Below are 22,447 nucleotides of genomic sequence, written 5' to 3' on the forward strand. Positions count from 1 at the left end.
TATTATGTAATGACTGATGACGGACCTGCTGGACACAGTCAGCTCAGCAGCACCGCAGACTGCTACAGTAAGCTACTATAGTAGTATGTATAAAGAAGAAAGAAAAAAAAAAACACGGGTAGGTGGTATACAATTATGGATGGACGAGCGACTGCCGACACAGAGGTAGCTACAGCCGTGGACTACCGTACTGTGTCTGCTGCCAATATAGACTGGATGATAATGAGATGAAATCAATATATATATATATATATAATATCACTAGTACTGCAGCCGGACAGGTATATATATTTATTATGTAATGACTGATGACGGACCTGCTGGACACTGTCAGCTCAGCAGCACCGCAGACTGCTACAGTAAGCTACTATAGTAGTATGTATAAAGAAGAAAAAAAAAAAAAAAACACGGGTAGGTGGTATACAATTATAGATGGACGAGCGACTACCGACACAGAGGTAGCTACAGCCGTGGACTACCGTACTGTGTCTGCTGCTAATATAGACTGGATGATAATGAGATGAAATCAATATATATATATATATAATATCACTAGTACTGCAGCCGGACAGGTATATATATTTATTATGTAATGACTGATGACGGACCTGCTGGACACTGTCAGCTCAGCAGCACCGCAGACTGCTACAGTAAGCTACTATAGTAGTATGTATATATATATTGTGATTGTCTGCTTAGGAGTACTACTTGCAAGTTGCTGATAGTGTGACCAGTGACCTGACCACCAGTCACCACCAGTTTAATATATATATATATATATATAATTGTATATAATATATATATAATATTGTATACCACCTACCCGTGTTTTTTTTTTTTTCTTTTTCTTTATACATACTACTATAGTAGCTTACTGTAGCAGTCTGCGGTGCTGCTGAGCTGACAGTGTCCAGCAGGTCCGTCATCAGTCATTACATAATAAATATATATACCTGTCCGGCTGCAGTACTAGTGATATTATATATATATATATATATATTGATTTCATCTCATTATCATCCAGTCTATATTAGCAGCAGACACAGTACGGTAGTCCACGGCTGTAGCTACCTCTGTGTCGGCAGTCGCTCGTCCATCCATAATTGTATACCACCTACCCGTGGTTTTTTTTCTTTCTTTCTTCTTTTATACTGGTGGTCAGTGTGGTCACAATGGCAGTGTGGCACTCTGGCAGCAAAAGTGTGCACTGTACGTTATATGTACTCCTGAGTCCTGCTCTCAGACTCTAACTGCTCCCCACTGTCAGTGTCTCCCCCACAAGTCAGATAATATACAGTCACACTATCTATCACTTCAGCAAGTAACTAGTACTCCTCCTAATGCTCCCCAAAATTACTACTGTGTCTCTCTCTACTGTCTCACTCTCTTCTCTATAAACGGAGAGGACGCCAGCCACGTCCTCTCCCTATGAATCTCAATGCACGTGTGAAAATGGCGGCGACGCGCGGCTCCTTATATAGAATCCGAGTCTCGCGATAGAATCCGAGCCTCGCGAGAATCCGACAGCGGGATGATGACGTTCGGGCGCGCTCGGGTTAACCGAGCAAGGCGGGAAGATCCGAGTCGCTCGGACCCGTGTAAAAAAACATGAAGTTCGGGCGGGTTCGGATTCCGAGGAACCGAACCCGCTCATCTCTACTAATTTATATATTTTTCTAAATCATCGTATATATGTAGCTAATAATGTAGGAGTTAGTTAATTGATTAGGTAGAGTATCGCACTTATCACATTATTCATTACTATGTGTATATACACATTATTATACACTAATAAATGTTATTTTTGGTAGCGATTGCATAGCGGTCTCCTAGGTTACCTAGTTTGATCCGTTTATTGGCCGCCCAAACCACATGTCTAATTGTCACGTGGGGTGGTCATGTGGTGAGATACAGCTGCGTGGAGTACTAACGTCCGCGTCACTAAACACCAGCTGCCCTATTCAGCACCTATTGGCCAGTTCAGATCATGCGTCCGAGTGTCAGGTGATACAATCACGTGACACCATCTCGGCGCTGTGGAACGCAAACAATCGCGCCGCTGGAACGCAAGCCGTTTTACTCAGCAGCGCGATCTAGATGTAACTAGCTATGTGGGACACTGGCCTTATCGACGCCGAGATATCAGTGTTCTAGTCCCAGCGCGGCGGGATTAGTTTATCACGAAAACACTGTTTAAGGGGATAAATTTCCCCACTACTGAGGTGTTTATAATTCACACCAGGACAGCTTTTTCACACTTTGTTTGTAATGCACAGAGGAGAATAATATTATTATACTTATAATGATAGAGATTAGGTCTGTTTCCACTGAACCAGTTTCATTGGTGAATAGCCCTGTCAATCATGTCAGTCAGGTCTGTAACGACCAGATGCATTATGGGACGTATGGGATAGAGATTAGGTCTGTTTTCACTGAACCAGTTTTATTGGTGAATAGCCCTGTCAATCATGTCAGTTTGGTCTGTAACGACCAGATGCATTATGGGATGTGTTTACTATTAAGGTTTTTTTTATCCCTTATAGTGTATTATAAAAGTTCACTTTAAGGCCATTAATTTTCTCACTTTAATGTTTAATCACTGTAACGATTTCAGTTAGTAACATAGGACTTATTCCAATATTATTTAAGGTTTTTAATACCCCAATCACTGCATTAGGGGAAGTGAGGTCACTTCTGTTTCCTATTTAAGGGTAAGTCTCAGCACACAGCCTCATTACACTGGTTGTGACTTGAAGCTATTGTAGCTACTGGTAAGGTAAGATTTATTATTTATTATTTGTGAACACCGCTTTTAAATATGGCTCCATTTAGCACTTTATGTGAATGGAATCCCTCGTTTTCACTATGTCCTGCTTATTTTGTAAATAGGGGGTGTTATTATGACTATTAGTAACAATATGAAAGTTTATTAATATTATCTTATGAGATGATGAGAATTAACTCAACATTCTGAATTTCAAGGATAACATATGGTTATCGATATTTTTAATACGTTTTATACCCCCTTGGGGAACCAATTTCACGTAAGATTTAATCGAATTAATGAATTTTCGAAACTAGTGTATTCTTCTACCCCCCTTTCTAAAGGGAGTTTATTAAAATTAAAACTTCTCACACCTGGTATGAGCAAGTTCTCTGTCTCAAGAATCATATTCCTCTAATTTACCAGGTTACACACGCATATGAAATTGTGGTAGACCTGTGTATTTGAACTTGTTATCCAAATCCCTGAATCATGAGGTATGTGTTTCAATCTACTAGCACATTAACCAATTTATATAAAGGCTGTTACGTTATATATCTCTAATTAGTGAATATTAATAATTTTTGTTAGGTCACATACCTATTTGAACTTGCGTTCAGGCCTATGCGTTTGAACTTGGTATTCAAGCACTTAACCATAAGGTATGTGTTCAATGTACAGATATATTCATTTATTTGTTATTATTGAGCCCAGTATTATGCAGAATATGTTATTAATTGTTGTTACTACTAAAAACGTATATTTCCCCAATTAGGCTTAATCTAACTTTCACCTGTGTACCCCACCGGTGTGTGGTTTTTTCAAGTATCCAGAATACGTAATTGCCATTTCATTGATGCACTAACAGTATTTATCAAGCACTAGAGGTATGCCATATGTAATTATTATGTTCTTGTGATGATGAACTCCTCTTTATGTGTCTATTTCTTTCTCTTTGGTATAATTGTGAATTCTTTGTTCTGAGATTGTATCACATAATTGTTTTCCATGGATATGTTAAGATCATCCTCCTTGTATGTTATACCATATGTGTATGTATATTTTTTCCTCACATATTTATATATATATTTGTATATTTTGCCCATGTTTTAAGTTCTGTCTTGCATTTTTCCTCGTTTATTGACATGTTCCTTCATATTATTGTTTTAATCGGGATAAGATTCTGATATAAATATTTTATATATATTTTTAGACATACCCCTGATGAAGTCTTAAAGTAAGACGAAACGCGTCGGGTTATTTGTTCATAAACATCAAATCTCCGAATTGTCAAAGGAGAAGGAGGAATCTATCAAAGTTATTTCAACTGGTCCTCTGTACTATATGGTGTTATCTGCAAGAAGAGATACTATACCGTTTTGTATCATTGCTTTTATGTTGTAATAAATTTTACATGGAACATGTTAAATGTGGTTTTATGCTCACGAATTAGGAGTAAATATCTTAGGGAGACTGCTGTTTTTCCCCATTGAATATTGGGTGGAAAAACAACCCAAGTGTGCCCATTCCTCTACTGGCACATATTTGTACCTTTTTAGTCCCTCCTAACAAGGGACTTAGTGGAATTCGGCAGCCTTAACCCAATCCTTTCTCACTTTCTGTTTAATAGCGCAAAGGGGAGAGTATCTGTTTTGTCTATATATATATATATATATATATATATGTAACATTATTGGTGAACAATAGCAATAATTTACTTCTTGCGCTCTGGATAACGGATTGATGAGTTTCCTGAGAACAAATTTTACATCTGCATTTTTATTTTATATTGCTCTCGACACACATCACACAGCACTTGCTCAGAGAGAGAGAGAGACTGTGTGAGAGAGAGAGACTGTGTGAGAGAGAGAGACTGTATGAGAGAGAGTGTGTGTGTGTGTGTGTGTGTGTGTGTGTGTGTGTGTGTGTGTGAGAGAGAGAAAGAGACTATATCATCACAGTTCCCAGCCACAAGCAGCTGATTGGTATAAAATACCTGTTCATTACTTTCAGGAGTACGTATCGATGCCTCTTAAAATGAATCGTAAAGGTGCATACACATGGAGAGATTTTAACTATGAGAGATTTTGATTGAGCGTTTTCCCTTGAACTGGCAGTAGGAGATTTTGACTAACTTTTACAGCGATTTTGGATATGGAGTATTTTGGCTAACTCATTTAAGCAGGGGGATGCTTTTTCTTTTCCAGCGACCTTGCCAAAATTGACTTGCCTGCACAGTCTATTTTTAGCAGCGATAGCGAACTGGCGGGGACGCGCATAGCTATCGCTGGCTGTGTACACACAGAGCGATATGCACTAACTTTCTGAGCGATTTTGACTATATACTCAAAATCTCTCAGCTATATCGCTCCGTGTGTATGGACCTTTAAACAAGTGTTTTCATACAGTCAAGGACCACACAGGTGGCCTGCCAGAACTCAAAAGACCCTCACATTACTTTTATTTTCATAAAGAAGTTAATGGATTTGATCAAAGAAAGAGATGCATATCTGTAATAGCAAACCAGGCTTTGAACTGTGCTACAGGCTATATCTGACAGTAAAGCAGGAAGGGGGGGGTCCCAGCTGCCCATCACTGTAATACCCCCTTTCACATCGCCAAAATAACCCGGATTTTTCCCAGGCTGCTGCTGAGTCGACCTGGGTAGAGGTGTGGTGTGAATGCGCCAGGTTGAATATCCCGGGTCGTCCAACCCGGTATTTGTTCCCAGGTTAAAAGAAGGGTTGTACATGTGTCGGACCCGGGTTATTTTGCTCTTAAAAAGGTACAGTCCCGGGATATTCGACCCGGCTCTGAAGCAAAAGCGCTGATTGGCTGTTTGCAGTCAGCTGAGGTTTGTTTACAGTACTGCACTGCGAACACACGTGTCTGCACAGCTCTGCACTCCTTAGGTCCAGTTCAGCCTAATTTGGACCATTTCAGCACTTCTTAGAGCTCATTAACCATGACAAACTGGGGTCATGAAGTCAGGGAGCTTATTTTGTTAGTACAGTTTGTCCAGTTCTTGTTTTGGATAAAGTAAAAAGTTGTCATACCTGTTTTGAAAACTCTACTGAAATTTAATTTTTGAACCAAAACAAAGTGTAAAACACACAATAAAGTTGAACATGGGCACAGAAGATGAATGGGCAAAAACTGGGAACCAATCATGTCCTTTAAAAATGACATCACAGAAACCAGTTAACATGGGTGACCGGGTTGAGCAAAAAGGCACCAACACTGCAATAACCCGGGAAGAACCCAGGTCAGTATTGCGATGTGAACGTCTCTTACCCGGGTCGGAGCAGAGTTTGCGATGTGAAAGCGGTATTTCAGGACAACACTGGCAGACAATCAATTATCTATCTACATATTAAACAAGGCTTCTTGATATGCCATCTAGTACTCACATTCAGGCCCTGGTATGTTACTTGTTACACCAAGTGGTGGTGTTGCCCATAGCAACCAGATTCTACTATAATTACTTTAGGATGCAAAAGAGAAATGATGGAGAATGTAATTGCAGCATGCAAGAAAACTACCGTAACACTATGGGTCTAATTCAGACCTGATCGCAACAGCAAATTTGTTCTCTAAAGAGCAAAACCATGTGCACAGCAGGGAAGGGGGGAGGGGGGGGGGGCAGATGTAACATGTGCAGAGAGAGTTAGATTTGTGTTCAAACTGAAATATAAATTGCAGTGTAAAAATAAAGCAGCCAGTATTTACCCTGCACAGAAACAATATAACCCACCCAAATCTAACTCTCTCTGCACGTTACATCTGCCCCATCTGCAGTGCACATGGGCCCTCATTCCGAGTTGATCGCTCGCAAGGCGATTTTAGCAGAGTTACACACGCTAAGCCGCCGCCTACTGGGAGTGAATCTTAGCTTCTTAAAATTGCGACCGATGTATTCGCAATATTGCGATTACAAACTACTTAGCAGTTTCAGAGTAGCTTCAGACTTACTCGGCATCTGCGATCAGTTCAGTGCTTGTCGTTCCTGGTTTGACGTCATAAACACAACCAGCGTTCGCCCAGACACTCCTCCGTTTCTCCGGCCACTCCTGCGTTTTTTCCGGAAACGGTAGCGTTTTTAACCACACGCCCCTGAAACGCCGTGTTTCCGCCCAGTAACACCCATTTCCTGTCAATCACATTACGATCGCCGGAGCGAAGAAAAAGCCGTGAGTAAAAATACTATCTTCATTGTTAAATTACTTGGCGCAGTCGCAGTGCGAATATTGCGCATGCGTACTAAGCGGAATTTTACTGCGATGCGATGAAATATACCGAGCGAACGACTCGGAATGAGGGCCATGGTTTTGCCCATTAGAGAACAAATGTGCTGCTGCGGGCAGGTCTGAATTAGGCCCTATGGTTGCACTTTGGTGTTCTACGAAATTGTCTGTGTCTTTGTGCAAGTGTACACAGATGAGTTGATGCTGTTTTGAAGGCAAAGTGTGGTCACATTCACACCAAATACTGATTTCATTTAGATTTCTCTTCTGTTCATTCATTTTGCATTTTGTTAAATGATAAAAGTAAACGATTAACACTTCTATTTTTGAAAGCATTCTTGCTTTGCAGCATTTTTTCCACACCTGCCTAATACTTTTGCACTGTATTGTAGGTTTTACTATCTGTGTAGCCTTGTGATGGTAACAGAAGAGTCCCCCAAGAATCGTATTGTTTGCTATGCAATGCAGTACTTCACAGTAATTGTGTGCTCCTTATAATAAGCATCTCTCACAGTATAAGAAATTTTTCATTTATAAACCTTCTTAATAAGGCCTAGATAAGTGGTAGCCAGCCCTGGTCCTCTGTAAACTGGTAGTAGCTCTCGAGGACCAGGATTGGCTACCCCTGGCCTAGACCAAGTGAAAGGGGTTTATTGTAGAATAGCATGAATCTTAACTATAAAAATAAATAATCAACCATAAAGTAACTATGAAAACATGGCCTGATTTCAATCTGTACAGTACTGCACAGCAATGGGAAGCGGTCACACACCCTCCCCCCCAAAAAAGGGGTACTACATAGCGCCCCAAACATCGGGTCTGTGCTGTAGTCATCGGGTTTGCATACAAATCTGAATCAGGCCCACTGTCAGGTAAAAGTCAGCAGTATAAACTTTTGTTGCTGATAATTAGCAGTGAAAGTGTGGAAGATAGGGATCGCTGACCTGCGGCTTTTCAGCACAGCTGTACTAACACCGGAGCCGTACTGAATTGCTCCAGTACATTTGAATCTGCTGCCACAAATTTTGGCAAGTCAGATCCATAATATGCATGGGCCACAGCATTTTATTCATGAACCAATAAATGGACCACAGACCTCGGCCTGCCCCCACCGCACATGTTGGAGTCATGACAGCCTATAGCCGATTATTATATAGATAGATCCCTTGGTGCCTCTCGTCTATTCACAACCAAAGCAGCAATCACAAATATCCACACACAAGGGGAGAGCAGCCTATCAAGTCACTAGAAACAATTGACATCCCTGAAGCACGAGGCACCAAGGGCCACATTTAGTAAAAGTCGAGTTTAGGGCTATTTAAAAAATGGACCAGAATAGAACCATCATCTCCACGAAATCAACTACAACACTGGTTCTCAAACTGTGTGCCGTGGCACTCTGGGGTGCATGAGGACACTTGCAGGGGTGCCCTGGGTTGGTGGTCCAGGACCAATTAAAATTATTTATGGTAATATAATAGGCAAAACCAGTGCTGGTGGCTGTCAATCATAAAATATGTGGACAAACAGAAGCAAATCCCTCATCACATGATTGAATCTAAGGTTGACATATAAACACAATGTATTTAATTTAATATTTCTTTCTGAATTTCTCAGTAAGAAATTTTTGGCCTAGGGGTGCCGTGAAAAAAATTCTGATACTCTAAGGCGCCGTGATTCAAAAAAAAATTGGGAACCACTCAACTACAGTGTTTTCATTCCAAATAGCTCATTCACTAAAAGTCGATTTTGAGTGTGATGCGAGTTCTATTTGAAGTTCTAAAAGTGTTCTATTAATCAAAAATCGACCAAAATCGATCAAAAATCGACCCAAAATAGACAAAATTATACAAAAGCATTTCTGTTGGCCAAAACAGGTCACATGCACTGTATTACCCACAAACACCTTCCTTCCTGGGCTAATTTGCATATCCACAATTTTTTTTAAATCATTGCTGTGCCATTCAATGCCATAATTATTGCAGCCAGAGTGCCCCCATGCGTCTCTCCCATGTATTTTCCATCATATTGAGGTTTCAGACAATTCTACATGATATGAAGTCGATTAAAACCATTTCTGATGGTTCTATCGAAAATGGTGATTTTGGGTTGATTGTAGATCGATGTTCAAATTGACTATTAGTAAATATGGGTTAGTAACTGAACTCTATGTTAAAGTATTGAAGGTTCTATTGTAGTTCTATTTAAGTGTAAAGTTCTATTTCAGCCGATATGGAGTAGATTTTAGTAGATACCGGTCACACAAAATCAACTGAAAATCATCTTAAAAGCAATACAGGTTGAGTATCCCATATCCAAATATTCCGATATACGGAATATTCCGAAATATGGAATTTTTTGAGTGAGACAGTGATAGTCAAACCTTTGTTTTCTGATGGCTCAATGTACACAAACTTTGTTTAATACACAGTTATTAATAATATTGTATTAAATTACCTTCAGGCTGTGTGTATAAGATGTATATGAAACATAAATGCATTCTGTGCTTAGACTTGGGTCCCATCACCATGATATCACCTTATGGTATGCAATTATTCCAAAAACAAATCCAATATCCAATACTTCTGGTCCCAAGCATTTTGGATATGGGATACTCTACCTGTATTGACTTTTAGTAATTATACCCCCAAGTGCACACAGTTCAACCCGCCATACAGATGCCTCACAGTGGGCAAACTTTAACTGGTAGTACGCATGAGAAGGAATTATGTAACTGCTAGCACGCATGAGAAGGAATTGTGTATTACATCTGCTAGACAGTTTAAATAATGTGGGGTCGGTATCTGCCAGAGAAGCAGAAACAAAGCAATACACAGTGAGAGTTACTTATTTCCATGATTACACTAAGCTGGTATGAGGAAAATGGATGCGGAAAGCATGAAATTGGAGCACGGATACATTGTTCACATTTATGGGAATTCCTAAACTCTGAGAACACGGGATTACAGTTTAGAACACAGGAGAGTGGTTAAAACCTGGAGGCCTACATACACTTTCACAGTCCATTTAAAAAGTGTATATTTTGTTAACACTAGTATACACCGCTAAGATAAACTGTAGCTCATGTTGTAGTTTAAAACTAATGAAGATTTAAAAGAACCAGAAATATTGATCAACTCGGCAGTAAGTAGCCTTGATCATAGTGTTGCCTATTGAGTTTAATCGTTCTTGTGAGGTTATAAATAACAAATAATATTGTTGTAGTAAAATAAAAAATAAAAATGGGGGAAGTCTTATTATAAATACTTTAAAGTATGATTAAATATATATTTTAAGGAGTACCTGTCGCATGTACACACTCACAGGATGGCCAATCAGTGGTTCACTATGTACAGTGGAACTCTAAAGGTACATACACACTTGCCGATAAAATGAACTATGTCGCTCATTTTCACCCTTCCTGAGCGACGTCGTTCACTTTCTCGTCAAGCGTGTATGCCAGCGGCGACGACCGATGCGCGGCACAGCGGGCCGTTAACGACCCTTGGTGTCGGTGGTGTATGCATGCTCAATATGGACCTTCGTCCAGGAGCTGCCTGCACGCCCCGGCCATGGCGTGATGTCACTGAGTGATATGAACGTCATATCGCTCAGTGCGTACGACCGGCCGCCGACCGCGAGGGGGAACCACTAGATGACGTCGCTCTTAGAGCGACCTCATCTAGTGTGTATGCACCTTATAGTGTGCATATGTAATAAGGTCCTGGTTTGCTGGAGGTGTGGGATGCCGGCTGATCTCGGACACTTTTTTTAAAGCAGCATTCATTTACAAAACATGGATTTGCCTTGTAAATGATTGCCCCTTTAAAATAAAAATCAGAGATCGGCTGGTATCCGGCACCTCCGGCAAACTCAGACCCTATTACATATGCCCAATGATGTCCTACCTTAATAAGCCCCCTCCCCTTTCTCTCCCTCACTGACCAGCTGCAGACAGGTGTTATGCTATATTATGAATTTGATTGGTAGGTTAAGTCTAGCACATGTGCTTCTTCTCTCCATGCTACCACACACTGACTGGGCCTTTGCAAGAGAATAACAACACTTTGCAGTGCAAGCAGTGTCAATCATACTGACATTGCCGCCATGGGGAGTGAGCAACGCTTACATGGCAGAAGTCAGTCCAGATGTCAGGTGCGAGGCAGAGAGTAAAACTGGATTATGGAAATTAAGCAGAAAAATGTAAAACAAGAAAGAGATGGAATACAATACTGTTTACAGCACTTTCTTATTGAGTGATGCCTAACATGACAGAACCTTTTTAGCACAAAATGATTGAGTTTGGAACACGGAGTCCTTCAATCAACGCATGTATTATATTGGTAATTACATAGATTATAATATGCAAAAATAATTACCAATCGCTGACAACTTTCATTTACACTTAAGACTGCAAATCACAGACGTATTAAGTGACTTTAGCTATTCCCATAACATTTAGTAGAGAATATGTAAAAATGTAAATGAATTAAAAGTAATAGTGATTCTGCTTTTAAAGTTATGGATGAATACAGTTCATATTCAATGACACTATTCACTCAAGTACAGTGTTAAAGGAAAAGTTTGCCACTCTTGCAAATTTCCCCCACCCACTCTGGCAAGTAGTGAAGGGAGGTAATGACCCCTCTCCCCTTTTCCTATATGGGCAACCACATTTGATACATTTTGCAGAATGGAACTTCACCTTCATCCTTAACTAGGTTTTATGACACAATTATTGTAGCTGTAGCTCCAGACCCCACTGGCAGCTTTTAGCTTAAAAGGGCTCCGATCTAGCCAAAAGTAGCAGCTACTATGTTTAAGCATTTAACTTGAAAAATTCATAAAACATTGGCAACAAAAATATTTATTTAACAGTGACACAGATCACTTCACTTTTTCCTCTAATATCTCCATCTGTGATTATGTCATTACTTTTGAATTAATTTGATAGGCTGCATGAACAAAATATCAGCCATGCAAGTCAACAACTAGATTTGGAAATGCAGGGGACCCTAATGTGTGTCAAAATATCAGCCAAGCACAAGTGGTTTCAGGAGGAGCTATGGTTTGCAGTGTGAAATCAGTACTGTTCTATCTGTACATGTGTTTCTGTGCACCACTAAAGTGTAGGGTGTGCATGCGATGTAGCACCTTCTTTACATTCTTTGTATGCCCTGCAAGTTAGTAAGTATGGAGGCCACATTTGCCAGAGATCAGCAAGTTCTAGATTTGTCCATGTGTTGGCGGCAGGTAACTTCTCTTTAAGAGACACACAAATGTTATAATCCCTCCGTCCATCAACAGGTAGACAGGCATTAATAAAATGTCTTAGACACCATTTCAGATTTGCATATGATTCTGGGAAACATCTGATCTCGTAACAAAAAAATCTGCAGTGCCACACCTACCCCTCTTATACACAACTTGGGTTTTCACCTGTCCAGGATTCGTCCGGACAGTCCACAAAACAGGCCATCTCATCAAAGTCTAGAGCTTTTATTATTTATTATTATTATCCTTTATTTATATGGCGACAGAGGGGTTCCGCAGCACCCTATTACAGAGTACATAAACAAATAATCAAAACAGGAAAACAGCAACTTACAGTGGACGACAATATAGGACAAGTACAGGGTAAATAAATATAGCTACATCAGCAGATGACACTGGAATAAGTATCAGGTGGCAGAAGACTGCTGGATTTGGTGCAGTTGAAGATTATTAAAGTAAGAAAAAGGATAAGCACATGAAGGAAGAGGGCCCTACTCGTGAGAGCTTACATTCTAAAGGGGAGGGGTAGACAGACAGGGGTGACTTAGACAGGGTACATAGAGAGCGTGGAACAGAGGGTTAGGATGAGATTTGGCTGGGTTTGGTGAAGAAGTGGGTCTTGAGAGCCCGTTTAAAGTTTTGTAGAGAGGTGGAGAGGTAGGGAATTCCAGAGAAATGGGGCAGCACGTGAAAAATCTTGGAGGTAGGAGTGGGAGGAAGTAATCAGTAGGCAGGAGAGTCGGCGTGCATTAGCAGAGCGAAGAGGATGGGTGGGAGTGTAAAGGGAGATAAGGTCAGAGATGTAGATGGGAGAGGAGTGGGTGAGGGCTTTGTAAGTGAGTGTGAGAGGAGAGGTGGACGTAGTGCGTTTGGTGAGGAAAATGAGCCGGGCAGCAGCATTGAGGATAGACTGGAGTGAAAAGAGGTATTTGTCAGGAGGAGATTGCAGTAGTCCAGTCTGGAGATGACCAGTGAGTGGATAAGAGTCTTAGTAGCATCCTGGGTAAGAAAGGGTCTGATCCTGGAAATATTTTTTAGATGAAAATGGCAGGTTTGCGAGAGGTGCTAAATGTGTGGTTTGAAGGAGAGGGAGGAGTCAAGGATTACTCCAAGACAGCGCACTTGGGGGCTAGAGGAGATAGCAGTGCCATCAATAGATAGTGAGATTGTAGGAGGTGAGATTATGCGGGAGGGAGGGAAGACGATCAGCTCGGTCTTAGACATGTTAAGTTTAAGAAAGCGCTGGGACATCCAAACAGAGATAGCAGAGAGACAGTTGGAGATACGAGTGAGGAGAGCAGGGGAGAGGTCTGGAGAGGAAAGATAGATTTGAATGTCATCAGCACAGAGATGATATTGGAAACCAAAAAAACTAATGAGCTTACCTAGTGAGGATGTATAGAGAGAGAAAAGAAGAGGACCAAGGACAGAACCTTGGGGTACACCTACAGTTAGTGGAAGTGAGGGGGAGGTGGAGTCATGAGAGGAGACAGAGAATGAACGGTCAGAGAGGTAGGAAGACAGCCAAGAGAGGGCAGTATCATTCAGACCAATGGAGTGAAGGATTTGCAGTAGGAGAGGGTGGTCCACAGTGTCAAAAGCAGCAGAGAGAGATCAAGAAAAATAAGTAGAGAGTAATGTCCCTTAAATTTAGCAGAATGGAGGTCATTGCATACTCTTGTAAGGGCAGTTTCAGTGGAGTGGAGAGGACGGAAGCCAGACTTGAATTGGTCAAGCAGTGAGTGTGAGGAAAGAAAGGAAGTAAGGTGGTTGTAGACAATACGCTCAAGGAGTTTGGAGGCAAAAGGGAGGAGAGAGATGGGTCGGAAGTTGGAGAGAGTGTTCAGATCAAGGGTAGGTTTTTTAAGAATAGGAGAAAGGAGTGCATGCTTGAAGGCAGAGGGGACAGTGCCTGATGACAGGGAGAGATTGAGAAGATGGGAACAGGAAGAAGGAGAAAGGTAGCAGAGGAGGCGGGAGGGGATAGGGTCAAGTGGGGAGGTGGTGAGGGGACAGGAACGAATCCATGACTTCCTCACCAAATGCATGGGAGAAAGATGTCAGAGTTGGTGAGAGGGATGGGGAGGGGTAAGGGATGGGAGGAGGAGGCTGGTTGCTGATGGTCTGGTGTGATGTGATGTCCTGATGTATGGAGTCAATTTTGGATTATTATAAAATTTTATTATTATTACATTTTATTTATAGGGCACCACAAGTGTTTCGTAGCGCCGTACAGAGGACAATACAGGGAGACAAAACTTAGCATACCAGTAAATAAATAACAAAAATAGAGTGCAGGTAACAAAGAGCACCACAATTCTCAAAACATAATACAGCTTAGATCAGAGGTTCCCAAACTGTGTGCCGTGGCTCCCTGGGGTGCCTCGGGACACTTGCAGGGGTGCCCTGGGTTGGTGGTCCAGGACCAATTCAAATTATTTATGGTCAATATAATAGGCAAAACCAGTGCTGGTGGCTGCCAGTCATAAAATATGTGGCCAAAAAGAAGCAAATCTTGTCCCTCACCACACAACTGACCCTAAGGATGACATATAAATGCGATCTACTTAATGTAATATTTCTTTCTAAATTTCTCAATAAGAAATTTTTGGCCTAGGAGTGCCGTGAAAAAATAAGAATTTACTTACCGATAATTCTATTTCTCATAGTCCGTAGTGGATGCTGGGGACTCCGAAAGGACCATGGGGAATAGCGGCTCCGCAGGAGACTGGGCACAAAAGTAAAAGCTTTAGGACTACCTGGTGTGCACTGGCTCCTCCCCCTATGACCCTCCTCCAAGCCTCAGTTAGGATACTGTGCCCGGACGAGCATACACAATAAGGAAGGATTTTGAATCCCGGGTAAGACTCATACCAGCCACACCAATCACACCGTACAACTTGTGATTTGAACCCAGTTAACAGCATGATAACAGAGGAGCCTCTGAAAAGATGGCTCACAACAATAATAACCCGATTTTTGTAACAATAACTATGTACAAGTATTGCAGACAATCCGCACTTGGGATGGGCGCCCAGCATCCACTACGGACTATGAGAAATAGAATTATCGGTAAGTAAATTCTTATTTTCTCTAACGTCCTAAGTGGATGCTGGGGACTCCGAAAGGACCATGGGGATTATACCAAAGCTCCCAAACGGGCGGGAGAGTGCGGATGACTCTGCAGCACCGAATGAGAGAACTCCAGGTCCTCCTCAGCCAGGGTATCAAATTTGTAGAATTTAGCAAACGTGTTTGCCCCTGACCAAGTAGCTGCTCGGCAAAGTTGTAAAGCCGAGACCCCTCGGGCAGCCGCCCAAGATGAGCCCACTTTCCGTGTGGAATGGGCTTTTACAGATTTTGGCTGTGGCAGGCCTGCCACAGAATGTGCAAGCTGAATTGTACTACAAATCCAACGAGCAATCATCTGCTTAGAAGCAGGAGCACCCAGTTTGTTGGGTGCATACAGAATAAACAGCGAGTCAGATTTTCTGACTCCAGCCGTCCTGGAAACATATATTTTCAGGGCCCTGACTACGTCCAGCAACTTGGAATGCTCCAAGTCCCTAGTAGCCGCAGGCACCACAATAGGCTGGTTTAAGTGAAATGCTGAAACCACCTTAGGGAGAAATTGAGGACGAGTCCTCAATTCTGCCCTATCCGTATGGAAAATTAGGTAAGGGCTTTTATAGGATAAAGCCGCCAATTCTGATACACGCCTGGCTGAAGCCAGGGCTAACAGCATTACAACTTTCCATGTGAGATATTTTAAGTCCACAGTGGTGAGTGGTTCAAACCAATGTGATTTTAGGAATCCCAAAACTACATTGAGAACCCAAGGTGCCACTGGAGGCACAAAAGGAGGCTGTATATGCAGTACCCCCTTGACAAACGTCTGAACTTCAGGAACTGAAGCTAGTTCTTTTTGGAAGAATATCGACAGGGCCGAAATTTGAACCTTAATGGACCCTAATTTTAGGCCCATAGACAGTCCTGTTTGCAGGAAATGCAGGAAACGACCCAGTTAAAATTCCTCTGTAGGGGCCTTCCTGGCCTCACACCACGCAACATATTTACGCCAAATACGGTGATAATGTTGCACAGTTACATCCTTCCTGGCTTTGATCAGGGTAGGGATGACTTCATCCGGAATGCCTTTTTCCTTCAGGATCCGGCGTTCAACCGCCATGCCGTCAAACGCAGCCGCGGTAAGTCTTGGAACAGACATGGTCCCTGCTGGAGCAGGTCCTTTCTTAGAGGTAGAGGCCACGGGTCTTCTGTGAGCATCTCTTGAAGTTCCGGGTACCAAGTCCTTCTTGGCCAATCCGGAGCCACGAGTATAGTCTTTACTCCTCTCCTTCTTATGATTCTCAGTACCTTGGGTATGAGAGGCAGAGGAGGGAACACATACACTGACTGGTACACCCACGGTGTTACCAGAGCGTCCACAGCTATTGCCTGAGGATCCCTTGACCTGGCGCAATATCTGTCCAGTTTTTTGTTTAGGCGGGACGCCATCATGTCCACCTTTGGTTTTTCCCAACGGTTCACAATCATGTGGAAGACTTCTGGATGAAGTCCCCACTCCCCCGGGTGGAGATCGTGTCTGCTGAGGAAGTCTGCTTCCCAGTTGTCCACTCCCGGAATGAACACTGCTGACAGTGCTATCACATGATTTTCCGCCCAGCGAAGAATCCTTGCAACTTCCGTCATTGCCCTCCTGCTTCTTGTGCCGCCCTGTCTGTTTACGTGGGCGACTGCCGTGATGTTGTCCGACTGGATCAACACCGGCTGACCCTGAAGCAGAGGCCTTGCCTGACTTAGGGCATTGCAAATGGCCCTTAGTTCCAGGATATTTATGTGAAGTGACGTTTCCATGCTTGACCACAAGCCCTGGAAATTTCTTCCCTGTGTGACTGCTCCCCAGCCTCTCAGGCTGGCATCCGTGGTCACCAGGTCCCAATCCTGAATGCCGAATCTGCGGCCCTCTAGGAGATGAGCACTCTGTAACCACCACAGGAGAGACACCCTTGTCCTTGGAGACAGGGTTATCCGCTGATGCATTTGAAGATGCGATCCGGACCATTTGTCCAGTAGATCCCACTGAAAAGTTCTTGCGTGGAATCTGCCGAATGGAATCGCTTCGTAAGAAGCCACCATCTTTCCCAGGACCCTTGTGCATTGATGCACTGACACTTGGCCTGGTCTTAGGAGGTTCCTGACTAGGTCGGATAACTCCCTGGCTTTCTCCTCCGGGAGAAACACCTTTTTCTGTACTGTGTCCAGAATCATCCCTAGGAACAGCAGACGTGTCGTCGGAATCAGCTGCGATTTTGGAATATTTAGAATCCATCCGTGCTGTCGTAGTACTACTTGAGATAGTGCTACTCCGACCTCTAACTGTTCTCTGGACCTTGCCCTTATCAGGAGATCGTCCAAGTAAGGGATAATTAAGACGCCTTTTCTTCGAAGAAGAATCATCATTTCGGCCATTACCTTGGTAAAGACCCGGGGTGCCGTGGACAATCCAAACGGCAGCATCTGAAACTGATAGTGACAGTTCTGTACCACAAACCTGAGGTACCCTTGGTGAGAAGGGCAAATTGGGACATGGAGGTAAGCATCCTTGATGTCCAGAGACACCATATAGTCCCCTTCTTCCAGGTTCGCTATCACTGCTCTGAGTGACTCCATCTTGAACTTGAACCTTTTTATGTAAGTGTTCAAGGATTTCAGATTTAAAATAGGTCTCACCGAGCCGTCCGGCTTCGGTACCACAAACAGCGTGGAATAATACCCCTTTCCCTGTTGTAGGAGGGGTACCTTGATTATCACCTGCTGGGAATACAGCTTGTGAATGGCTTCCAATACTGCCTCCCTGTCGGGGGGAGACGTTGGTAAAGCAGACTTCAGGAACCGGCGAGGGGGAGACGTCTCGAATTCCAATTTGTACCCCTGAGATAGTACCTGCAGGATCCAGGGGTCCACTTGCGAGTGAGCCCACTGCGCGCTGAAATTCTTGAGACGGGCCCCCATCGTGCCTGAGTCCGCTTGTAAGGCCCCAGCGTCATGCTGAGGACTTGGCAGAAGCGGGGGAGGGCTTCTGTTCGTGGGAAGAGGCTGTCTGCTGCAGTCTTTTTCCCCTTCCTCTGCCCCGGGGCAGATATGAGTGGCCTTTTGCCCGCTTGCCCTTATGGGGACGAAAGGACTGAGCCTGAAAAGACGGTATCTTTTTCTGCTGAGAGGTGACCTGGGGTAAAAAGGTGGATTTCCCAGCCGTTGCCGTGGCCACCAGGTCCGATAGACCGACCCCAAATAACTCCTCCCCTTTATACGGCAATACTTCCATATGCCGTTTGGAATCCGCATCACCTGACCACTGTCGCGCCCATAACCCTCTTCTGGCAGAAATGGACATCGCACTTACTCTTGATGCCAGAGTGCAAATATCCCTCTGTGCATCTCGCATATATAGAAATGCATCCTTTAAATGCTCTATAGTCAATAATATATTGTCCCTGTCCAGGGTATCAATATTTTCAGTCAGGGAATCCGACCAAGCCACCCCAGCACTGCACATCCAGGCTGAGGCGATTGCTGGTCGCAGTATAATACCAGTATGTGTGTATATACTTTTTAGGATATTTTCCAGCTTCCTATCAGCTGGTTCCTTGAGGGCGGCCGTATCAGGTAACGCCACTTGTTTTGATAAGCGTGTGAGCGCCTTATCTACCCTAGGGGGTGTTTCCCAACGCGCCCTAACCTCTGGCGGGAAAGGGTATAATGCCAATAATTTCTTAGAAATTAGCAGTTTTTTATCGGGGGAAACCCACGCTTCATCACACACCTCATTTAATTCATCTGATTCCGGAAAAACTACGGGTAGTTTTTTCACACCCCACATAATACCCTTTTTTGTGGTACTTGTAGTATCAGAAATGTTCAAAACCTCCTTCATTGCCGTGATCATGTAACGTGTGGCCCTACTGGAAAATACGTTTGTTTCCTCACCGTCGGCACTGGAGTCAGTGTCCGTGTCTGTGTCGACCACCTGAGGTAACGGGCGCTTTAGAGCCCCTGACGGTGTTTGAGACGCCTGTACAGGTATTAACTGATTTGCCGGCTGTCTCATGTCGTCAACAGTCTTTTGTAAAGTGCTGACACTATCACGTAATTCTTTCCATAAGACCATCCAGTCAGGTGTCGACTCCCTAGGGGGTGACATCACTAACACAGGCAATTGCTCCGCCTCCACACCATTTTCCTCCTCATACATGTCGACACAACGTACCGACACACAGCACACACACAGGGAATGCTCTGATAGAGGACAGGACCCCACTAGCCCTTTGGGGAGACAGAGGGAAAGTTTGCCAGCACACACCAGAGCACTATATATATATATATATATATAGGGATAACCTTATATAAGTTTTTTTCCCTGATATAGCTGCTGTATATATTTATCTGCCAAATTAGTGCCCCCCCTCTCTTGTTTTACCCTGTTTCTGTAGTGCAGGACTGCAGGGGAGAGTCAGGGAGCCTTCCTCCAACGGAGCTGTGAGGAAAAAATGGCGCCAGTGTGCTGAGGAGATAGGCTCCGCCCCCTTCTCGGCAGCCTTTCTCCCGCTTTTTTAAGGAAAAATTGGCAGGGGTTAAATGCATCCATATAGCCCAGGAGCTATATGTGATGTATTTTTTGCCAAATAAGGTGTTTTTATTGCGTCTCAGGGCGCCCCCCCCAGCGCCCTGCACCCTCAGTGACCGGAGTGTGAAGTGTGCTGAGAGCAATGGCGCACAGCTGCGGTGCTGTGCGCTACCTTATTTAAGACAGGACGTCTTCTGCCGCCGATTTTCCGGACCTCTTCAGTCTTCTGGCTCTGTAAGGGGGCCGGCGGCGCGGCTCTGGGACCCATCCATGGCTGGGCCTGTGATCGTCCCTCTGGAGCTAATGTCCAGTAGCCTAAGAAGCCCAATCCACTCTGCACGCAGGTGAGTTCGCTTCTTCTCCCCTTAGTCCCTCGGTGCAGTGAGCCTGTTGCCAGCAGGTCTCACTGAAAATAAAAAACTTACTTTAAACTTTTACTCTAAGCAGCTCAGGAGAGCCCCTTAGTATGCACCCTTCTCGTTCGGGCACAAAAATCTAACTGAGGCTTGGAGGAGGGTCATAGGGGGAGGAGCCAGTGCACACCAGGTAGTCCTAAAGCTTTTACTTTTGTGCCCAGTCTCCTGCGGAGCCGCTATTCCCCATGGTCCTTTCGGAGTCCCCAGCATCCACTTAGGACGTTAGAGAAAAATTCTGATATTCTAGGGCGCCTTGATTCAAAAAAGTTTGGAAACCACTGGCTTAGATGTAAGTAGCGAGGGAGTAATAATTTTTGGGGCTGGCGACCATAGATAGAGAGGAGCCTTTACCAGTAGGAAGCAGGCAGTGGGGGGGGGGGGGGAAGCGGAGAAGACGGGAGGGGAGGGGGACCAAGGGGCAGGTTGAGGGGGGGGGGATAAGATAAGGGAGTGGACTTCCTTTTCTGAGGTGGGACGGAAGCAGGACAGGGTGGGATAGATGGAGGGGAGGGATGGTGGGGGCAGGGGGCAGCAGAGGGGTGACAGGAGGAGATGTAATTTTGGATATCCTCAATTTTGGAGATGAAGAAGGAGGCAAAGTCAGTGGCAGTGAGGGAGGAGGGAAGTGGAGGAGTAGGTGAAGGAGAGTGTTGAAAGTTTCAAAGAGTCGGCGTGGACTGGAGGACTGAGAAGAGAGGAGTGCTTGAAAAAAGGATTGCTTGGCGAGAGAAAGAGCAGAGCTGTAGGAGGAGAGGATAAACTTGAAATTGAGGAAATCTGCCAGAGAGTGGGATCTCCTCCAGGAGCGTCCTGCGGAGCGTGAACATTTTTGTAGGAATCATGTTAGTTTGGTGTGCCGGGGTTGGGAGCGGCGGAGGGGAATAGAGGAGAGGGGGGCAACAGAGTCGAGAGCAGCGGTAAGGGAAGAGTTATAGAAGGAGGCTGCCTGGTTGGGACAAGTCATAGTGGAAAGAGGAGAGAGGAAGGTCTCGAGGGAGGACAGGATAGCGGGGTTGAGAGACCCGAGATTGCGTCTGGTGATGGTGGGTCTGGGCGTGGAGAGGAGAGGGGAAGATGAGAGGGTGAAAGAAAGTAGATGGTGGTCAGAGAGAGAGAAGGAAGAGTTAGAGAAATCAGAGAGATCACATCGGTGGGTGTAGACAAGGTCGAGGGAGTGGCCGAGATTGTGAGTAGGGGTGGAGGACCATTGAGAAACTCCAAAGGAGGTGGAGAGGGCAAGAAGATTAGTGGAAGCTGCATTAGTGATGTCGATAGGGATGTTAAAGTCACCGAGGATGATAGAGGGGAGGTCGGAGGAAAGTGGGGAAGCCAGGCAGCAAAGTTGTCAGGGAAAGGTGAATAGCAGTCAGGGGGGCGGTAGATCACTGCCACATGGAGGTGATTGGGGTAGAAGAGGCGGATAGTGTGGACCTCAAAGGTGGAGAAGGTGAGGGAGAGCTCAGGTGGGATGGCACGAAAGGTGCAGTTTGGGGAGAGAAGAATGCCCACGCCTCCACCTTGGCGGCCATCAGGTCTGACCGTGTGGGTGAAGGAGATTATCAGGGTTGCTGTAGCGATGAGGTGAGATTAACTTTGAGGGCAGGGATGTTGAGAGAGTAGTGATGGTACGGGTGCCTGAGCTAGGAGGGGAACTGCAGGAGGTGGGCAGGGAGGGAGTTCAGTGTGATGTGGATGGGTGTGTGGGGAGGTGACAGGGAAGGGAGGGAGGGAGCAGGGCTGACTTGTGGGGCAGCAGGACCACGGGGCAGATGTGAATGAAAGTGGGGTAACAGGAAAGGAGGGGAAAGGAAACAGAGGGAAGGAGGGGAGCAGAGGAGGGGAAAGAGGAGGAGGTGTAGGAGACTAGGGGGGGGAAGGATAAAAGTGTGAACAGGGGGCAAGATGCATGATTAGGTAGACACTGAGTGATGTGGGGAGTATAAGAAAACCTTGACATAGTGTTAAGTAGGTAAATAGGTTGAGGGAAACTGGAATTAGGAGTGGAGACTGTAAAGGAATCGGGGCAGAAGAATCAGAAATGCAGGTGAGAAAAGCAGTGTAGGCTCAATGGGTGTAGATTTAGTTTGAAGTGAATCAAAAG

The 22,447-nt window shown here is 44.3% G+C and overlaps 1 protein-coding gene and 1 long non-coding RNA gene across 4 annotated transcripts in view; one reads left to right on the forward strand and one right to left on the reverse strand.

The window, feature by feature from the left end:
• CPQ (carboxypeptidase Q) overlaps nt 1–22,447 on the reverse strand; it is a 1,143,103-nt gene that overhangs the window by 1,066,823 nt on the left and 53,833 nt on the right. The window lies entirely within an intron of this gene.
• LOC134929418 (uncharacterized) lies at nt 3,355–4,239 on the forward strand. The gene is made up of 3 exons (XR_010178552.1): nt 3,355–3,426; nt 3,540–3,651; nt 3,978–4,239. It is a non-coding gene; the product is annotated as an uncharacterized LOC134929418 (long non-coding RNA).

Source organism: Pseudophryne corroboree, chromosome 5 (assembly GCF_028390025.1).
Source record: "Pseudophryne corroboree isolate aPseCor3 chromosome 5, aPseCor3.hap2, whole genome shotgun sequence".
NCBI classification, from domain to species: Eukaryota; Metazoa; Chordata; class Amphibia; order Anura; family Myobatrachidae; genus Pseudophryne; species Pseudophryne corroboree.